A 20,513-nucleotide genomic window follows, 5' to 3' on the forward strand; every position below is an offset into this window, starting at 1 on the left:
GAGACAGAAAAAGAAAGAAAGAAAGAGAAAGAAAGAAAGAATTTCAAAAGGTAGCTGGATTCTAGAGACTGAGGTGGGAAGATCACTAGAGCTGGAGTGGTGAAGACTGCAGTGAACTGTGATTATGCCACTGCACTCCAGCCTGGGTATAGAGTGAGACCCTGTCACAAAAATAAAATAAAATAAATAAAATAAGGCAGCTAGGATTTTGATTGGAATAGCATTGAATCTGTAGATTAATTTGGAAAATATCATCATCTTAATGTTAAGTCTTCTAATTCATGAACATGGGATGTCTTTCCATTTATTTAGATTTTCTTTAATTTCTTTCAACAATATTTGATAGTTTTCAGATTACAGGTTTGCACTTATTTTAATTCACTCCTAAGTATTTTAATTCCTTTTGATCCTTTGCATATGTAATTATTTCCTTTACACCATTTTCACTTTATTTATTTATTTGTATTCGTATATATTTTTTTGAGACAGAGTCTCGCTCTGTCTCCCAGGCTGGAGTGCAGTGGTATGATCTCAGCTCACTGCAACCTCCGCCTCCTGGGTTCAAATGATTCTCCTGCCTCAGCCTCCTAAGTAGCTGGGATTACAGGTGCGCACCACCATGCCCACCTAAGTTTTGTATTTTTAGTACAGATGGGGTTTTGTCATGTTGACCAGGCTGGTCTCGAACTCCTGACCTCAGGTGATCCACCCACCTTGGCCTACCAAAGTGCTGGGATTACAGGCATGAACCACCACACCTGGCCTAACGTCATTTTTAAATTGTTCATTGGAGTATACAGAAATACAATCGATCTTAGACCAACCTGGGCAACATGGTGAAACCCTGTCTTTACAAAAAATTATCTGGGTGTGGTGGTGCACACCTGTAATCTCAGCTACTCAGAAGGCCGAGGTGGGAGAATTACCTAAGCCTGGGAAGTCAAGGCTGCAGTGAGCCATGACCACACCACTGCACTCTCACCTGTGCGACAGAGCGAGACGCAGTCTCAAAAAAAAAAAAAGAAAGAAAAGAAAAACACAATTGATCTTGTATGCTGCAACCTTGCCAAACTTGTTTATTAGCTCTAAGAGTTTTTGTAGATTCCTTTGTATTTTGTACGAACAAGATTGTGCCATTTGTAAGCAGAGATAGTTTTACTTCTTCCTTTCCAATCTGGATGTTTCATTTCTTTTTCTTACATCATTGTCCTGGCTAGAATCTGTAGTGCAATGTTGAATAGAAGCCGTGAGAGCAGATATCCTTGTCTTATTCCTAATCTTAGGAGGAAAGCTTTCAGCCTTTCACTATTAAGCGTGATGTTATCTGTGGGTTTTTTGTAGATGTTTTTCTCTAAGTTGAGAAAATTCCCTTCTATTCCTAATTTATTGCATGCTATTATCATGAAAGGGTGTTTGGATTAGTCAAATAAAGAAAAGCTTTTGAGGCCGGGTGCAGTGGCTTATGCCTGTAATCCCAGCACTTTGGGAGGCCAAGGCAGGCAGACTGCTTGAGCTCAGAAGTTTGAGACCAACCTGGGCAACATGATGAAACTCTGTCTCTGCAAAAAACAAACAAACAAACAAACAAATAGCTGGGTGTGGTGGCACATACCTATAGAGCTACCAGGCAGGCTGAGGTGGGAGGATCACTTGAGCCTGGGTGTTGGAGACTGCAGTGAGCCATAATCATGCCACTGCACTCCAGCCTGGGTGACAGAGCTGAGACCCTGCCCACACCAAAAAGAAAAATGGAATAGCTTTCGAAAATAATGTGAATTATATTTTATTTTCATTTAGATATCACTTAAAATTAGAGCATAGCTTATAAAGTAAATAGAGTTGTTAAGAAGGGTTTCCCTGGAACACAGAGGGCTGAATTGGTGCAGTGATCACCAATTCTGCAATATGTGTTAAATAACTCGGGTTGAGGATACATAAAAGAGCTAAGTAAGTGGGGAAAAACTCACCTATAGAAGCACAGTAAACAATGCAGAGGAACGGCAGATAGTGTGCTCTGGTTAGGTGTAAAATTCATCCTCATGAAACAACTTAACCAGAATTTGACTTCATTGTAAATCACTGCAATGATTTAACGTGAATAAGAATTTCAGAATCCTTATTATAAGCCATTTTGTCAATTATGACTGGACACCTGCAGAGCAGATTCCAAATGTGTTTTTTCTTTCTTTTTTTTTTTTTTTTTTTTTTGAGATGGACTTTTGCTCTTGTTGTCCAGGCTGGAGTGCAATGGCACAATCTTGGCTCACCACAACCTCCACCTCTCGGGTTCAAGAGATTCTTCTGCCTCAGCCTCCTGAATAGCTGGGATTACAGGCATGTGCCACCATGCCCAACTAATTTTGTATTTTTAGTAGAGACGAGGTTTTTCCATGTTGGTCAGGCTGGTCTTGAACTCCTGACCTCAGGTGATCTGCCCACCTTGGCCTCCCAAAGCGCTGGGATTACAGGCATGAGCCACTGCGCCTGGCCCAAATGTATTTTTTCTTAAGAAGTAAAACATCTTGAGATTTAACTTATGCCAAAGAAGTATTCTGGGTTAAATATTCCCAGCACAATATCTTCTCTCTTTCATTAAAATCTGCATATTTTAGTGACTAATGTTTTTAAACACATATAACTTGCTAACTACAATTATGTCAATTACATAGGTAAATTCAAAAACTTAGTGGCCAACTAGCATATTCATCAGCTGGTCACCCTCAATGTGTTCAAAATATGGTAGCATCATGTGAATCTTTCCATTCATTCTGTATTTTGCTTTGTTTTGTTTTTGTTTTTGTTTTTTTGAGACGGAGTCTTGCTCTGTCACCCAGGCAGGAGTGCAGTGGCGCAATCTTGGCTCACTGCAAGCTCCGCCTCCCGGGGTTTATGCCATCCTCCTGCCTCAGCCTCCCGAGTAGCTAGGACTACAGGCGCCCGCCACCATGCCTGGCTAATTTTTTGTATTTTTAGTAGAGACGGGGTTTCACCGTGTTAGCCAAGATGGTCTTGATCTCCTAACCTCGTGATCCACCCGCCTCGGCCTCCCAAAGTGCTGGGATTACAGGCATGAGCCACCGTGCACAGCCTGTATTTTGCTTTGTTTTAGCAGTGGGAGATGTTTATGCAAGTTCTTGGGAAAGTAGGGGTGAGAAATTTCAGGCAAATTATCCCCATATATATGACAAAACTGAATCACATTACCTTCTGGTTTGGTTATATAAAAATCCTCCTTCCTGGCTGGGTGCTGTGGCTGACACCTGTAATCCCAGCACTTTGGGAGGCCTGGACAGGAGGATCATTTGAGGCCAGGAGTTTGAGACCAGACTGCGCAACAAAGTGAGACCTCATCTCTACAAAAAATGTTTAAAAAAATTAGTTGGGTGTGGTGGTGCCACATGTAGTCCCAGCTACTCAAGAGGCTGAGGTGGAAGGATTTGCTTGAGCCTAGGAGCTTGAGGCTACAGTGAGCTGTGATTGCACCACTGCACTCCAGCCTGGGCGACAGAGAGAGACCCTGCCTTAAAAATAAAGTTAAATAAAATAAATTAAAAATGAAAATAAAATTAAGTAATTAATTTAATTTAATGAAAAGATGAAATTTCATTATACCACCTAAAATTGCTGTACCAACAGCCATTGCTTCTCCTTCAAACACAGGCTGTTTGAGAAGAATGCAGCCTCCTTCTCAAACAGCCTGTGTAAGATTATATTCTCATTCAGAACTAAATGGTATATTAGCTAAGATGCTTTTGGGCGCATGTAGCAGAAAACAACTCATGTTACCTTTAGCAAAAACAAAAAGAGAGACTTTATTATGAGGACACAGACATCTCATAATATCCAACAACAGAAATTCGAACAGGCTGGAGGGAAGAACTGAAAAACCATCAGAGCCCAAGCAGCTCTCTTTGGACCTAGTTTATGCTTCTCCTTCTACAGAATACGTGTTTCTTCTTAATCCACATGAGTTGAAAGCAATGGCCATCCCACAGCTTCTGAGTTTACATACATATCATAGCCAGACTGATTCTCTTTATTCCCTCTCAAGTCCTAAGAGAAAATTTCATTGGCCCAATTTGGATCAGATGCCTACCTGTGACCAGAGGTGGACATCCTGCTACCTGCAATCCAGCCCTGAGACCCAGGAAGTATTCAACGGGTCTTTTATAAGGTAGATCTTTTATAAGGTAGGAAGATATACTAAAGAGTGCGTACAACAAATGGATAGGACTGTACAAACCCAGTTCCTCTCTCAAATTCAACAAAAACATGAGTCATCCCTTCTCTCCTGGGATGAACCAAGTAAAGGCACAGAGAAAATCCCAAGAGCATTAGAGAATCAATCTCCCTCCACACAGAAATATCAGATCTAGTGTAAGAATAAGCTAAGCTGGCTTATCAGTGACCCACTCCAAGTGGACGACTGCCATGGCAAAATACACCTGTAAAGTCAAATGCCACATTAAACAATGTGTGTTCATTCTCCTTCCCTCAATGTTTTGCTTAAATCTTACGGGTTATGCAAGCAGAGCTAAAAAATATTTTATGCATAAGATAACCAAAGCATTTAGGCTAATAATAAAGCAATTTGTGTTTATAGCCTTTATTTGGAAAAGGCAAATGATTTAAATGTTAACTTTAAGGAGTCACTGAACTGATAATTATCTATTGTTTTGTTATGTTTTACTTTCCCCTATGGGTTTGCTAGTCTTTGGTTATATTAGTAAGTGTGGGACATCTTGCACAGGAAAAAAAAAGTTACTTTTAGATATAAATTCAAAGTTGAGATGTTTAAAAAATAATTTTAGGTACAGTTACCACAGATTTTCCCCTTACAGATGAATAATTTGCTAGACTGAGTTCTAGGAATACCTAAAACTCATCTTTTTCCCTAGCAGATAACAATTCATGTTAAGTAGGCACTGTCTCTAAATATATTCTCCTAGTCTCATCTTTCAACATTATCTGCTAAATTTAACTACAGATCCTTAAGTTACATTTTTTTCCATAAATGGTGTTAAGCAAAGGTATTCTAATGTGGGAAGAACACAGTGCAAGGTAGAAATAATCCTGATTTTATTTCTGATGCTCTCTTTGACAATGGAAAACTTATTTCACCTTCTTCTTCTGTAAATTTTATACAATGACAATGCTTTACAGCTTTGTGGTAAGAAAAAAATATGAAGATGTAGCAAATATAAAAATTGCTATGATGGCTGACACTTGTTGGTGATCTTGCTCTGCTTATAGGAACACAGACATTTTACTTAGACTTCACTTTCAGAAATTCAACCTTTAGAGTCTCAAGTAAGTTAACAATAATATCTGCATTTGTATAATGCTTTACAGCTTATAAATAATTTCTGTAAATGTTATTCATTTATTCCACATAAATGTTACATGACAAAAGTGTTACCATCAGAGGAGACAGAGGCTCTGACATGTCAACTGATCTGCCCAAGTTGACATAAATGGTAGTAAAATTCAGATTCAAATCTCAGATTCAAACTCCATCTGTTGACTCTAGCTCCAGCATTTTCCCTTATTTGTAGTGGAGCTACTCTAATGTTTTTAAAAGCTTCTGATCCTTTTTCTCATCCTAATTTATAATATAGGAGTCAAGTGGAGAAATTAACCAAACAGAGTTTGGCCACCATGTCTGGATAGGTCAGAGATCCTGATGGCTTCCTTTAGCCACTTAAATTTTAAATTCCTTTAACTACTTCTTTAACTCCTCACCCTACTTATTTGTTATTTGTCTATGCTTTTGTCCCTATTAAATAGAGATGTCTTCAATTTCAAAATAATGGAATACATCCTGGATTGATACCAGTCGAGGGAACACATAATAAGGGAAAGGAACAAATGATAAATCAGACGATTTTATGGCACATTGGTTTGGCATAGGACTAGTAACACATGGCTGGGTTCAAATTCAGATTGCTAAATGTGAACCTCAATTTCCTTATTGGAAAATGAGGTCAGCAATATCTATTTCATACGGTTGAAGCGTGCACTAGTTTGTTTTCACACTACTATAAAGAACTACTTAAGACTGGGTAATTCATAAAGGAAACAGGTTTAATTGACTCACAGTTCTGCATGTCTGGCATGGCAGAAGGCGAAGGGGAAGCAAGGCATGTCTTAAATGGTGGCAGGAGAGAGGAGAGGAGGATCCACCACGCACTTCTAAACCATCAGATCACGTGAAAACTCCCTCACTATCATGGGAACAGCATGAGGAAAACTGCCGCCATGATCCAATCACTTCCTACCAGGTCCCTCCCTCAACACGTGAGGATTACAATTCCAGATGAGATTTGGGTGGAGACACAGAGTCAAACCATATCAGAGTGAGAGTCGAATAAACACATGGGGTATGGAGGGATGTGTGGTGTGTGTATAAATACATATTTATTAGTGGTTGGAAGAGTGAATGGTACAAAATAAGTGCACAACAAATAAAAATTGCATGACTTCAGTTGGAGAAATTTGTAAATAAGTCATGTTTGAAAGAAGAGGCTCTGAACACCGGTAAGCAGCACGTATTAGTTTTACAATTTCCTCTTGTTCCATCTTGTAAGTGCTGATGATAGTGGACTTTAGGCAAGAATCTATTCAGCTGAGGATGCATAAACACAGCCCAGAGGACATTTAAACAATGCTCTTAAATAGAAAGCAAAATGTAGAGTTTCCTCATGAATGAGATGCTGCATATCACTTTCCGGCTACAGCCTGTTAAACATTTTATTCACCAATATGTGTAAGAAGCAAAGCCCATGCGTGACAGATGGCAACCCAATTCTGGCTTCTCTAAAATGGCTTTCCACTTACTCACACCAGCCCAGGGATCTGTTGAATCAAGCACTGCAGATGAAGCATCAGCTCTGAATACTATTTCACAGTGTGACTCAGAGACCAACTGCGTTTTCCCTGATCAGTGATAGCCAAGCATTGAAACATGGTCTGAATTCAGAGTCTGGATCTAAAGAAAATGTACGTGCAATTGGTCATCCAACTTCAACAAGTTTATGTATGTATATAAAAGCATAGGAGAATAGAAAAACCATTTTGATCAGCCATTAAATTATCGATAGCAATCAGGATTTAAACAAAGTACCTGGGCCTCCTATAGTCAACATCCAATTCAAACAGCAAAAATCTAAGGACTAACCTTGATGCCTCTCTTTTCCTTAACTTTCCTCACATCCAGTAATAACGATTTCAAATGTTAAATAACCCTTAAATCCAGGCACTTCTCTGTGTTACCACTGCAACTCCTACTCTAAGCCAACATCATCTATCCCTTGGTCCCTCTATATTTATTTATTTATTTATTTATTTATTTATTTATTTATTTATTTATTTAGAGATGGAGTCTCACTCTGTCACCCAGGCTGGAGTGCAGTGGCATGATCTCGGCTCAGTGCAAACTTCGCCTCCTGGGTTCAAGCAATACTCCTGCCTCAGCCTCCCGAGTAGCTGGGATTACAGGCCTGTGCCACCACACCTAGCTAATTTTTGTATTTTTAGTAGAGACGGGGTTTCACCATGTTGGTCAGGCTGGTCCTGAACACCTGACATTGTGATCTGCCCGCCTCGGCCTCCCAAAGTGTTGGGATTACAGGTGTGAGCCACCGTGCCGGCGGTCCCCCTATATTTAATCTGACCCTCCTTAATGCAGTCTGAAAGAGCTCTTCCAAATGCAAGCTTGGTCCTGTCACTGCCTCCACATCATTCCTGCAGCTTAAAGCCTTAAATGTCTTCCCTTTGTACTTATAATTAAGATTAAAACACTTAGCATGATCTATAAGGTACAGTGTTTTTAGTTACCACGGTGTACAACTAAGTACACTCAGGGCTCTTAGTTACTAAAAGCAGATGTGGACTCTGGCTAATTTAAAAAGCAAAGAAATGTATTAAAAAGATATTACCACTAGGAAGAAATGAACTCTGGCCCATTCAGACAAGAAAGAAATTTATAAAGGGATATGGCCCCCAGCAGCTAAGTAAATGGTTGCCACAGCTTGCACTGCCAACACCCTGGAAACCACTGCCAGAGCCACTGCCACACCTGCCAAGGCCAGAGGAGAAGCCCTCACTGTTCTGCTTCTGGCTCCCGACCCAGATACTGGCTGGGTGGTGTTGACTGGCTGAGACTAGGTCCTGCACCGACACCTAACCACCTGGGAGCTGAGCTTCTATAATGGGAAGGCAGTGGGCCTCCTGCCAAGACCCCTAAAGTAGGGAATTCCCCATACTCAAGAAGGGGTTTCAAAAAATGCTGAGCAGCCAAAAAAAAAGAGGCCTGGTGTGGTGGCTCATCCCTTCATAGTCCCTGCACTTTGGGAGGCCAAGGCAGGAGGACCACTTGAGCCCAAGTTCAAGACTAACATGGGCAACAATAGCGAGACCCCGTCTCAAAAAAGAAAAAGAGAGGAAAAGAAAAGAAAAAGAAAAAGAAAAGCATCCACTGCATCCTATAACCTTTGCCTCCCCCTTCAACACCATCTCACCCCTCCTTCTCTACGCTCCAGCTACACTGTCCTTCCTTCAAATATTTCCCCTGAAGAGCTCTTGCCTCTGCCTAGAATGCCCCTTTCACCACCACCAGCCCCACCCTCTCTGGTCCAGGCTCGTGTCAGGGTCCTGGAAGGAAAAAGATGGCACACCCATGGGTGAGTTCCATGAGGGAACCATTTACAAAGGTATGAGCATAGTTAAAGGAAGCCAACTAGCTATAGTGAAACATTCTGAACTAGCAACAGCAGGAATCCTTTAACACCCCCTCATCTAAAGGAATAAGTGGACAGTTGGTTCCCAGAACCTAGAAAGAATAGCTGTGGCCTTCAGCAAAGAAAATAAGTTAATCTATAGTCTGGCTGGAAAGGGGAGTAAATTGCACGATTTCTCTCTGCTCCACCACCCAGTCTCCTGCTGACGCCTCTCCTGGATCAAACCCAGCCTGAGGCCAGAGGGACAGGTTGCTTGTTGATGCAGGCCACAGAGGCCGCCTCCTGGAGCACACAGCAGGGTCGAGAAAGATGGAGGGTGGATCTAAAAGGGCTAATGGAAAAAAATCCAGTGTCTTTTGTTTTAGGTTATTTTCCCTAACAGCACCTAACTCTATATGTATCTATATTATCATAAGTGGCTTAATAATTATTATTATGGCCAGGTGCAGTGGCTCACACCTGTAATCTCAACACTTTGGGAGGTGGAGGCAGGGAAATTGCTTGAACCCAGGAATTCAAGACCAGCCTGGGCAACATAGTGAGACCCTGACTCTATTTTTTAAAGAGAATAAATAAATAAAATAAATTATTATTATTATTTTCTATCTTCCCCACTGGATTGTAATTTCCTCAAGGTCACAGATTGAGTCTATCTGTGCTTACCATTGTTCCCCAGGAACTCCCCAGGAACTAGCGTAGTACCTGACACACAGATGGGCTTCAGTCAATAGTCGAATTAATGAAGGTATCTGAATATGGGATGTTGTGCTTTAGATGAATTCTTAAGCCTTTAATAAATAGAATAGAGAAGTCATATCTGTCTACTTCCTTGCCAGCCAGGCTGTTTTCCTGTTTTTTCTTTTTTGTTCATCCAATAAAATGTGCTTCAACTGCAAAATCTCTGTGACCTTGCCTAAATTGAGCTAAAATTCTACGAGTTTACTTTTATTTTGCCCAAAGTTTATCTTGCTAAGTTAACTTTTCTAGGTAATTTGTTGAGAGCTCATTCTATGGTATACATGTAGAAAGCTAACTTAATCAGGCTTCATGATAACCAGAAAGTCTAAACCACAACACACAGCAGACATTCCAGTTTAAAACTCTTTGCCTTTGTGCTATATTAAAATGTGCCTTGAAACAGGCATGATGCCATATGATGAATAACATATGGTACATGACAGTCCCTATTCATATGGAAAATATGTTAATGATATCCTATATAGGAAGTAAAAGTGGAATCAGATTTATTTTTCTATATAGGTTGATCTGGTCTCAGCATCTAAAAATACTTATTTTCAATCTCACAGTGGAAATGAGATGGAGGCTGAACAGAGATGGCTGGTATGTGAGGTCACTTACAAAATAATCTACCAGATAAAAACAGGTGTATGATTGGGGAGGTCAGACTCAAAGTAATGTTGAAGGCAATTAGGAGATGTTTAGAGAAGCCCCTGAGCCGTAGCAAGGGGGTCGTTCAAGCCCAAGCTCTACCCCAGGTCCAGAGAACCCATGCCTTCCTGTGAGAAACAGACTCTGTACCCCGCAGATCTCACTCCCTCCAGCCTTGTGGAATGTGCTTATTTTTTCTGGCTAGAGCTCTATGAGACCCAATGCCCCCTTTTAATAACAATAGTTTGTAATATTTCCTTTACTTTCCTGAAATGGAATTCAGAGGCAATGCAATTTACGCAAAACACTTTAAAGCCAATATAATGATCTAACTATGTAAGGTATTAATAAAATACATTTACAGGCCTGGCGCAGTTGTTCACATCTGTAATCTGCGCCCTATTAAGTTTTTATTTTTCATAGAGGCAGGGTCTCATTACGTTGCCTAGGGTAGTCACAAACTCTTGGGCTCAAGCAATCCTCCCACCTTGCCCTCTCAAAATGACGGGATTACAGCCTTGAGCCACCATGTCCAGACCAGACCTTGATTTTATAGTTCTGACATCCAGAATTATAAGAAAATAAATGTGTTGTATTACATCACTCTGCTTGTGGCCATTTGTTACAGCAGCTGTAGGAAACTAACATGCGTGGTAATTGATTATTTTCTAAGCCTGATTCTAAAACCTTCTCATAAATTTCATGAACTAACCAATAGGCTCCCATTAAAACCCTTTTATGCTAAAGCCAATCAGAGTTGGTTTCTAGTATGTCCAACAAAGGACCCAGGCTGGTACAATTATAGACCAGCCCTCTAAGGTTCATCAATTAGAAAACAACATCATCAGCAACTTTGGTCTCTGTTCAGGAGTCATACTCCCATGAGAGTGAAACTAATTTCCCAGATTAGAGCACGTGTCCACCTCTGTGGTCAGAGGGCTGATGTCTGGTGGGCAGCCCCACCAGAACTACACAAATTGGGGAAGGGGAAGTTTGCTCAAAGTAATGAATTAAGTGTTTTTACCAGGAAGGAGGAAAATAACCCCAGCAAGTCAAAACCAACATATTTTTAATAATGTAATATTTCTAAGACATAAAAGTCATCTTCATATCCAAAAGTTGGATTGCCAAAATAAAAAACCAATAACGAACTTCCAGCTAAATATGGCAGGTTGGCCAGACATGGTGGCTTGTGCCTGTAATCCCAGCACTTTGGGAGGCCAAGGCACGAGGATCACTTGAGCCCACAAGTTCAAGACCAAGCCTAGGTAATATAGGGAGACCATGCCTCTATGAAAAAATAATTAATTAATTAAAATATATATGGCAGATAAATTAAATGTGTTTGTCTTCTCTTTTTTTCTGAAATTTCATCTAAAAATGGTATAAACCACAAAGGCAGGTAGGAAATGAATATCAGCAGACAAAAAAACAAGTATTTGAAAGCTAGGATACAAATGAAAGAATGGTAAATAACATTACCAAGCAAAATAAGCTAAAATCTGTTTTCAAAGCAGTGGACCCCAAGAAGCAGCCAAGCACTTTACTCTGCAGGCATTCAAAAAGACTGAGGACTTAGATGCATTTGAGAACATCCTGTGCATAAAAAAGCAGCATTTCATGCCTTATGACTACACATGGGTGGCTAGAGAATCTGATAAAATTCTATCATACCAAAATAAAATGTATTTGGGCAAATAAATTAGTAGACCCTACTTACCTCTGGAGAAAATTAATAAATTAGGTTATTAAAAGTAGAAATAGACAACTAAGATTATAAGATATTTGAGGAAAGCCTCCAACCTCAACAATAAATCCCAGAAGAAACAAAGACAGTATAAGGAACAAAACAAAGCTTTACTAAAATTATAATTGAATCATCGGAGAGATCAAAAAACATTATATCCATAAAAGAAGATGATTATTTTTTAAAAAGGAATAATCAGAACAAGAATAAGTTTACAGAAATTAAAAATATGGCCATGAAACAAAAAAGTCAATAAAAGTATTAGAAGATAAAAGCAAATGAATCTAGAAAGTAAACTCAAAAGATAAAAAAGATAGCCAATAAGAAAGAAAAAAATAAGATGCTTAAATATTCATTCCAGGATGTGCAACATCTGACTCATAGGATTTTCAGAAAAAGAAAACAGAGAGAAGAATAAACTGATGGGAAGAAATCCTCAAATAAATCCAAGAAGAAAATATCCCAGAGCTGAAGTAATGCAATTTAGACATACAATTTCAGATTGGAAGGTCCCATTAAGTGCTCAGCCCAATGAATTAAAAAAGACTTACACCAAGTCACAGCATGGAATTTCAGGAAACTAAGAAAAAACTTGGAATTGCTAGAGGACTAGGGGTGGGAGGCAAGCACATTAAAAGAATGTGGAATCAGAATGGGCATCAAACTTGCTGGTAGCAACTGAGTTCAGAAGACAATGAAGCAATCCTTTCCCAGTTCTAACAGGAAGTTATTTTCATCCTAGAATTCTATTCATATCCTTAAGTAACAAACAACTGTGCAGGTAAACATACAAGGCATCCATGCACTCTTGCTCACCCTACTGAAGGATGAGTCCCAGCACAATTGTTACCAATGGAGTGACCTAACCAAAATAAAACAAAACAAAAGAAATGGAAGATGGAAAACAGGGAATGTCCTGGGATGACAATCAAGACAGCAACCAGTCCAGACAGGAGCAGGAAGACAGAGACCACAAATAGATTATCTGAAATGTTGAATGTAGTATTAGTCAGCATCTGAAAATCTAATGAAACATTTGGTTGAATTGATAGAAAAATAATAAGATGCTCGCCACGCATGGTGGCTCACACCTGTAATCCCAGCACTTTGGGAGGCCAAGAAGGGTGGATCACCTGAGGTCAGGAGCAGCCTGACCAACATGGTGAAACCCTATCTCTACTAAAAATACAAAAAATTAGCCAGGCATGGTTGCAGGTGCCTGTAATCCCAGCTCTTCCAGAGGCTGAGTCAGGAGAATCACTTGAACCTGGGAGGTGGAGGTTGCAGTGAGCCAAGATTGAGCCATTGCACTCCAGCCTGGGCAACAAGAGCAAAATTCCAACTCAAAAGAAAAAAAAAAAAAAGAAAAAGAAAGAAAGAAAGAAAAATGATAAGATGGAAAACTAGGCAATTCTTAACTCAAAAGAAAACAAAAGGTTGTGATACAGCAGGAACATCGCCATCTTGGACAAACCCCTCATTCTAAAGTTCACCTTAATAAAAAACTGCCTAAATCCAAAGGGCATCAGCCTAATGGCTTAGGCCAACATGACCATAAACCACAAATAACATCTCCAGCCAGAGACTTTCCAAACCCCTCCCTGACCAGAGACATGCTAGCCATGAGATAACCCACCTCCAGTGGGGAAGATACCAGCCTTGAGATAACCCCCGTCTGGGTGGAAAGATATCTGCCCCAAGATAAACATCCCTCCTCCCAGAGACATTCCAACCCCACCATAAAACTTCTCCCTCACACAGAAACATTCCAAGCTTATAATAAGCCCCTTCACCCTAAGACCAATATATACTCCAATATATAGTCTGTAAGAGAAAGTGCTCCTGACCAAAAAAAAAAAAAAAAAAAAAAAAAAAAAAAAAAAAAAAAAAAAAAAAAAATCGGCCAGAAGCCCCTCTCAGGTTTTATCTAAAGTAAACCTGTCTTAATTGCCAAGCCACATTTTGTGTTTCTTTCCTCTTTCTTTAACTCTTACAGGTGGTACAATGAAGCATAAGTAGTCGAAGTACAATACTTGGGTTACCAATGACCAACACTGACATCATAATGTAAATACTCGATATTGAATTAACTAGAAATGAGGTTAGAATTATATTAGAATGACAGGAGAGGGAAATATGTGTGTGTCAGGGGTTAATAGATAATATCTAAAATTTGTAAATGAAGACATAGCTGTATAATGATAGGCATTTTATATCAGGAAAAACTGCTGAAGATTTAAAAGCCCCTGGGAAGCACAGCTGAGGGGAGGGAGAAGGTACTGCTTTTTTTTTTTTTTTTAATATAAGCTTTGTAGTACTATTTAATATTGTATATAGCTTTGTACTACTTTGATAAAACAAACTGATAACCCTGCCCCCAAAAAGAACCAATGAGAATAAGTCCAGAGATTATTCACATTTTAGCTTGTATCATGCATTAACACCAACACTCCTTTTAATGTGAATTATCTTCAAAGACCCAATATTTACTAAATTTAGGAAGAGATCAATCATTGCTTCATATGCCCTACCTCCCTCGGGGACCAATACTTGAATGTTCAAAGCATTATTCACAAAGGGAAAAATATTTTCTCCTATTTTCTATGTGTGATAAGTGAATATCCCAAAGCATGAAATATGAATTTAAAATATTTGTTTTCCAAATGTTCATTTATTCTTTACATTTACTACACCATATCTGTTTGGCATTTAATAACCAAATCAAAAGCCTCTCTTCCTCTGCTCTGCCTTAGCCACTCAATCCCCTCTCAAATGGTGACCTCATTACATCGTCCAGGGCTTTCCCTGCTTTGACTCCTCATTTCAGTAATTCCCACATTCACCTTACAAACTGCCAAATATTCAGTATCCTATAAACAACAGTATTATATATATTTTTGCTAACAACATATATATACACACATATATATATAAAACAGTAAAGAAGTGTATAAATTCAGAACCTATTAATCTAGAGTAAACAAATTTAGTATGCATCTAATAAAACATACTTCTCTGGTAGACAGAACAGTCTGTCAGTGCTTACATGACTGTAAAAAACTATCTTTGAATTGAATCAATCAAACATAGACTCAATATTCGTTTCTTTTACATGGGCACTTTTTCCCTCAAAATGTCTCTAACAGATAAGTTCTGCCATCCTGAGGCTAATTTTACATACCAAAATGTTCTGATGAACTGTAAAAGGTAGATATTCATTAAAATCAGTATTTATTTTGAAGACTCACTTAAGCAAATTGTTGATTTTATGAAAGTAGTTAATGAGCAAGAAATGTTCTCCTTCCATGGTTCTTCACTCACAATTATGACTTGACCAAAACCAAACTCTGATAATTGCATGAATTTATAGCTGGAAACAAAATACGTGAGAACAGTAAGAAAAATTTCATCACCAAGAAACCCCAAGGGCAGGTTGCATAGTCATGTCATGAAATCAGTCAATCTAGACAATCTAATTTATGGTTCAAGTCAAAATTCATATCCCTTCCCTATCAACCCAAATATTGAAGGCGAAAACACACTACAAAGCTATTTTATCTGAATTATTGGGATAATAGCTATAATTTTCACATAGTTTTGCAAATGGAATTAATGTTTTGGTGTGAGCAAGATATTGATAAATTATTTGTCATATCAGTTAGATATATTAAACATATATAATGAATAAATAAAATAAAAAGCATTTGTCTTACACAAATAATTGTTCCTTTAAGTTCTTTTTAAAAGTATTTTTTTCTGATTTTAGATTTACAGAAAATTCATTATATTCTTAATATAGGAATCAACAGGTAATATAGTAGAAAGCTATTAAAGTACAGGTGACAAATGGCAAATAAAATGCAGATGACATACACAACATGCAATATAGTTACTATTTTCTGAATAAAAAATCTGGACCAAGATAAGTCTTTCCATGGGAAAAATAAATAATTTGAAAACAGAACTATCTTAGAAAATCCAGAATGTGTCATTATTGAAAATATACATCATTATAAATGCAAAGAAAGATATCATTCATTTAAAGAATACAAAGAGGTTCCATTTGATACTTATTTTACCATCTAGAATTCAACTGCACATTCTGAGCAAAAATATCTTTAAAAAAGAAATGGAAATAAAAGCAGTACAGGGTATTATGCTTCTGTTAAACTCAGTGAGCATGTGCCCTTGCCAATGGATATGATCAAACCTAAATCAGTCAAGGGATGTTGACAACCTGTGGAAAGAATGTATGATTTTATTTGAATTGTATCCTGGACGATGGGCAAATATGTCAGAAACTGCCCATGTCACCAGGCCGTGAATGGTGATATCTTCTTTGCTGCCTATCAGATCAGTAGATAAGCAGATAAACTTAGGGTGTCCTGCTTGGGTGATACCCTGATTAGTTCCACCAGTGCCTGGTTCCACTCACGAATCCTCCTCAAGCTGGTGGAAGACAACCAGCTCTTTTTCTCTACTCCCTGGAGAACCTTTTCCATATGGACATCTTTTTTGAAATTAACTACATTAATCCAGAAAAAGCAGCATTTTGAAATCATAGGAGCCTGGTGCAAATAATTTATTTAACTTCTCTGAGCCTAGGTTTCCATAGAGTGAAAGAAATCTATTTACAGTATGCCTATGGGGGTACTATATCTGACAGTACTACTATATTACAGTATGTCTATGGAGGTACTATATCTGAAAGTACTATACATTATTAGACTCTGTGTTTATCACAACACATGTTACAGAATACACAATTTCAATATGTGTCAAATATTTCTCTAACTTCAGAATTCAGTTCATAACTGAACACTTAGATGCATTGTTCTCTCTGCCAAATTGGACCTCTGGGTGCATGTAATTTGTTGAACAGCAGATAGGCTTAATATGTCTTTGGCTATTATGTAGTATATGGAGGGTGTCATAGGACAGGTTTTAGAGTTAGATTTAGGATCAAATTCAATCTCCACCATCACATCCTAAATATAAGCTATTAAGAAATTTGATTAACTTCTCTGAGCCTCTATTTTCCATTTGTAAAATAGGAAAATAATACTTTTTCTATCTACCTCACAAGGATGTTTGTAGGAATGAAATTGGACAATATATGTCAAAATGCTTTGTGAACAATAGAATGCTATATAAATACAAATTGTTTACATTATTATCACAATTATTACAGTGAGTAATGGAATTATTATAAATAATAACTTTATTATTCCTGACAGATGATTTAGGAAAAAAGGAAGAAATTATCTCATTTAAGAAAAACCAGGCTGGGTGCCTGTAATCCCAGCACTTTGGGTGGCCAAGGCAGGTGGATCTCTGAGGTCAGGAGTTCTAGACCAGCTTGGCCAACATGGTGAAACCCCATCTCTACTAAAAATACAAAGATTAGCTGGGTGTGGTGGTGCACACCTGTAGTCCCAGCTACTTGGGAGGCTGAGGCAGGAGAATTGCTTGAACCCGGGAGGCGGAGGTTGCAGTGAGCTAAGATCACACCACTGCACCCTAGCCTGGTTGACAGAGCAAGACTCTGTCTAAAAAAAAAGAAAAAGAAAAAGAAAAACCAGTTGTTGCATAGCCAGCTCTTTTTTATATGAGGAAAAGTTAGTAAGTAAATATTTATGTAAAGCCAGAGAATTAAAATACAACTTCTAGTCTGCACACTACTACTTAAACTTCTTGGAGAAATCTCCCTAATTTATTTAGCCTGGCTTTCTTATCTCTAAAGTAATATCTACCTCATTAGATTGCTATGAGGACAAACATGGGAAAACAATGGGAGATATGTCAAATCCTTTAGAAAGAAGTCTCTTGTATTCAGATGAGTTATATGTTCCTTCTTTAGATATATGATTGTGGGCAATCATCTCACCTTGGTAATGCATCTTACTTTATGAACAAGACTGCAGATATCATTATCAGAGATGTATAGGTGTGGTAGAGTTAACCCAGGAAATCTTTAAGGAACACTGGAGAACCTCAGCTTCACTCTTTAATTATAGCATGGTTAACACACAGTACTGTTATGTTAAGAAGACTTCAAACCACAGCTAAGTAAAATCGAGAGACAAAAATGACCCATTGTTTGCAGAAGAGGAGAAACAGAACATTCAAGAAAATCAAAACAAGATCAATCTGTCAGCAGAATATCACAAGGACTTCGAACTTCCTTTTCAGACCCAGGAAATTTTCTTTAAAAGAGAAACTTAGAAATGCATTGTTGGCAAGAAAGAGAAAGAAGCAAAAGAAGAACCTTTTTTACATTATTAGCACATTATAACTAATCTAGAAACTATCTGTCTCTTATGCTATTTTTAAGTGCCACCTCAATGAAAAGAAGGTGAATTTTACATCTCACTGTAACTAATAATGTTCCCAGAATAACTTATCTTATTCCACTGTAGGCAGAAGTCTAGCAAACATCTTAAACCCTTACCAGCTCTGGGTTATGATAGGCACTCAGAAGCTGTTCTTTCATTGTACAGGAAAATCCCTATCTCGAAACTGTACTTGAATATAAGCCAGGATGTGGGCCTAGGGCCTGAGTTACTGGTTAGGGTTTTTATACCAATTCCATCCTCTACCCAGAGAGTCTGTGCCAGTATCAACATCGAGTTTCTTGACAGGAAATTGCTTTCTTCCCTTTCTTGAAATGAGATTTAATAATGAAAGACCAGAACACCTGTTGCCCTCTCCCAGTGAGAGTAAACTTTAATTAGTTAGGGTCTAATCAAGAGCAAAAATCACACAGTAATTTAAACAGGGATGTTTAATATAAAGAATTACTGAGTAAAGAAAGATACGAGAGTGAGTCTAAAGATAGAATGAAAGCTCTAAACACTGCTGTAGGACTGAAGGAAAGTTCCAAAAAAGGACAAACTTGGAGGAAGGGATCAGAGCTCATTGAAGAAGGTGTGGTCACAATCTACTTGGTGGCAGAGGAGTTCCTAAGTTGCACAGCCCAGAGATGGCTAAGAGTTGCCAGGAAAGAAGTAACCCTTTGGGGCAGGCAAGTCAGAGCCGGTGGGCAAGCTGGGTGTACAGAGGGGGACTGGTACAGGGAGAGTCACGGAGCCACTGTAGGTGTGAGGCCTGGAACACACAGTGTCTGTGTCAGGATATCTAGGACCCAGGCAAGCTGAACTTGATGGGTGGGTGTGCAGAGTGAGTTGGGCTGCCACTGAGGGTGCTGGTGGGACTGAGAGCTGGGGAGGCCTTCCGCAGCAACCGAGTGCACCTCTGCATATGACTTGGGCTAGAGTAGTCTGAGCTAGTGGATGAAGGCTGGGCATTCAGTTCACTAGACAGCCAGCCCTATGGGGCCCCCAGCATGCCTATGCAGAGCAGCAATATAGGACAGGGTGAAAGCCATGCTGTCCGGGTCTCCTAACCACACTCTGCCAGTCAAGAAAAGAGCTGAAGAAGGCACACAGCAAAAGCAATGCCCTGTAAGCACTTATACTGAGCCAACAGTGAAGTTAAAAACATGCTCTTCAGGGGTCCAGCCAACAAGCCATCAGGACCAGGGAGGAAAACACCTTTTTTCTTCAATGCCTCTCTCCAGCACCCTCTACTGATGAAACATTGTGCCAGCTAGTAAAAGGAAAAACTAATTACAGGGCCCAGATCTGTTTTAATAGATGAGTCAGTGAAGGGAGCTGAGAGGCAATAAATTGATAACTGGCACATTCTCCGTCTGGGGAAAGCACTCCATACAATCAGACCTCCCCAGTTAGTTGCTCTCTTTCCCGTTCACTAGAGTGTATCTTGTCCTCATGGGCCACCTGCTTCCATCAACTTCCCAATGACTGATTTTTCTAACAGAGCCCTTCCAGCCATTTTCAATTGGAAACCTCAGAAATCTATTGCCTTTCTTGAAGGTGGCACAGATGTGAGTGAAGTCCTCTGGTGGCAGATAGAGTATTGCACAGCTCTTTTTTTTGTTTGTTTAAGGACACCAATACTCATTTTTAAAATTGTATTTACTATTTACTTAAAAGCATTCAGAATATCAACAAAACAGCTGCGACTTTTTTTTTTTGCAATTACAGAGTAATATTCCGTTAACAGAGCAATTGTTTCTTATAAGCTGCATTAGAGACAACTGAATATGAAAAATTACAATCCCCATATATAACTAATTTGTGCTGTGCACCAAGGAGAACCTGCTTTAAATTTCCATGCCAATTTACAACCCCCATACTGTACCAGACAAAGTACAGTTTTAGCCACATTTTCAATAGTGGCTATTGAAAATGCCACCAGGACAGGGTTATCTAAAGACATGTTCAGTAGTGTGTTTACCATACAAAAAAAGACATGGTATAGTTTAAAAATAAATCTTACACAGCCTTACTTTTCAATTGTTTTTCTTTGAAAGGAATGAGTTGTGTACAAGGGGGTTAAATGCTTTATAGAGAAGAAAAAAAAACTGCACTAAAACAAACTTATTCAGCATCATCATCTTCTTCATCTTCATCCTCCTCCTTCTCCTCATCCTCTTCATCTTCCTCCTCTTCCCTCTTTTTATTTATTTATTTATTTATTTATTTATTTATTTATTTATTTATTGAGACAGAGTCTTGCTCTGTCACCCAGGCTCCAGTGCAATGGTGCGATCTTGG

General features: G+C 38.9%; 1 protein-coding gene across 2 annotated transcripts in view; it reads right to left on the minus strand.

Annotated features, from left to right (window-relative positions):
- Positions 1-20,513, minus strand: part of ACYP2 (acylphosphatase 2) — a 339,147-nt gene that overhangs the window by 232,613 nt on the left and 86,021 nt on the right. The window lies entirely within an intron of this gene.

The sequence above is a fragment of the Gorilla gorilla genome, chromosome 12, assembly GCF_029281585.2.
Source record: "Gorilla gorilla gorilla isolate KB3781 chromosome 12, NHGRI_mGorGor1-v2.1_pri, whole genome shotgun sequence".
Lineage (NCBI taxonomy): Eukaryota > Metazoa > Chordata > Mammalia > Primates > Hominidae > Gorilla > Gorilla gorilla.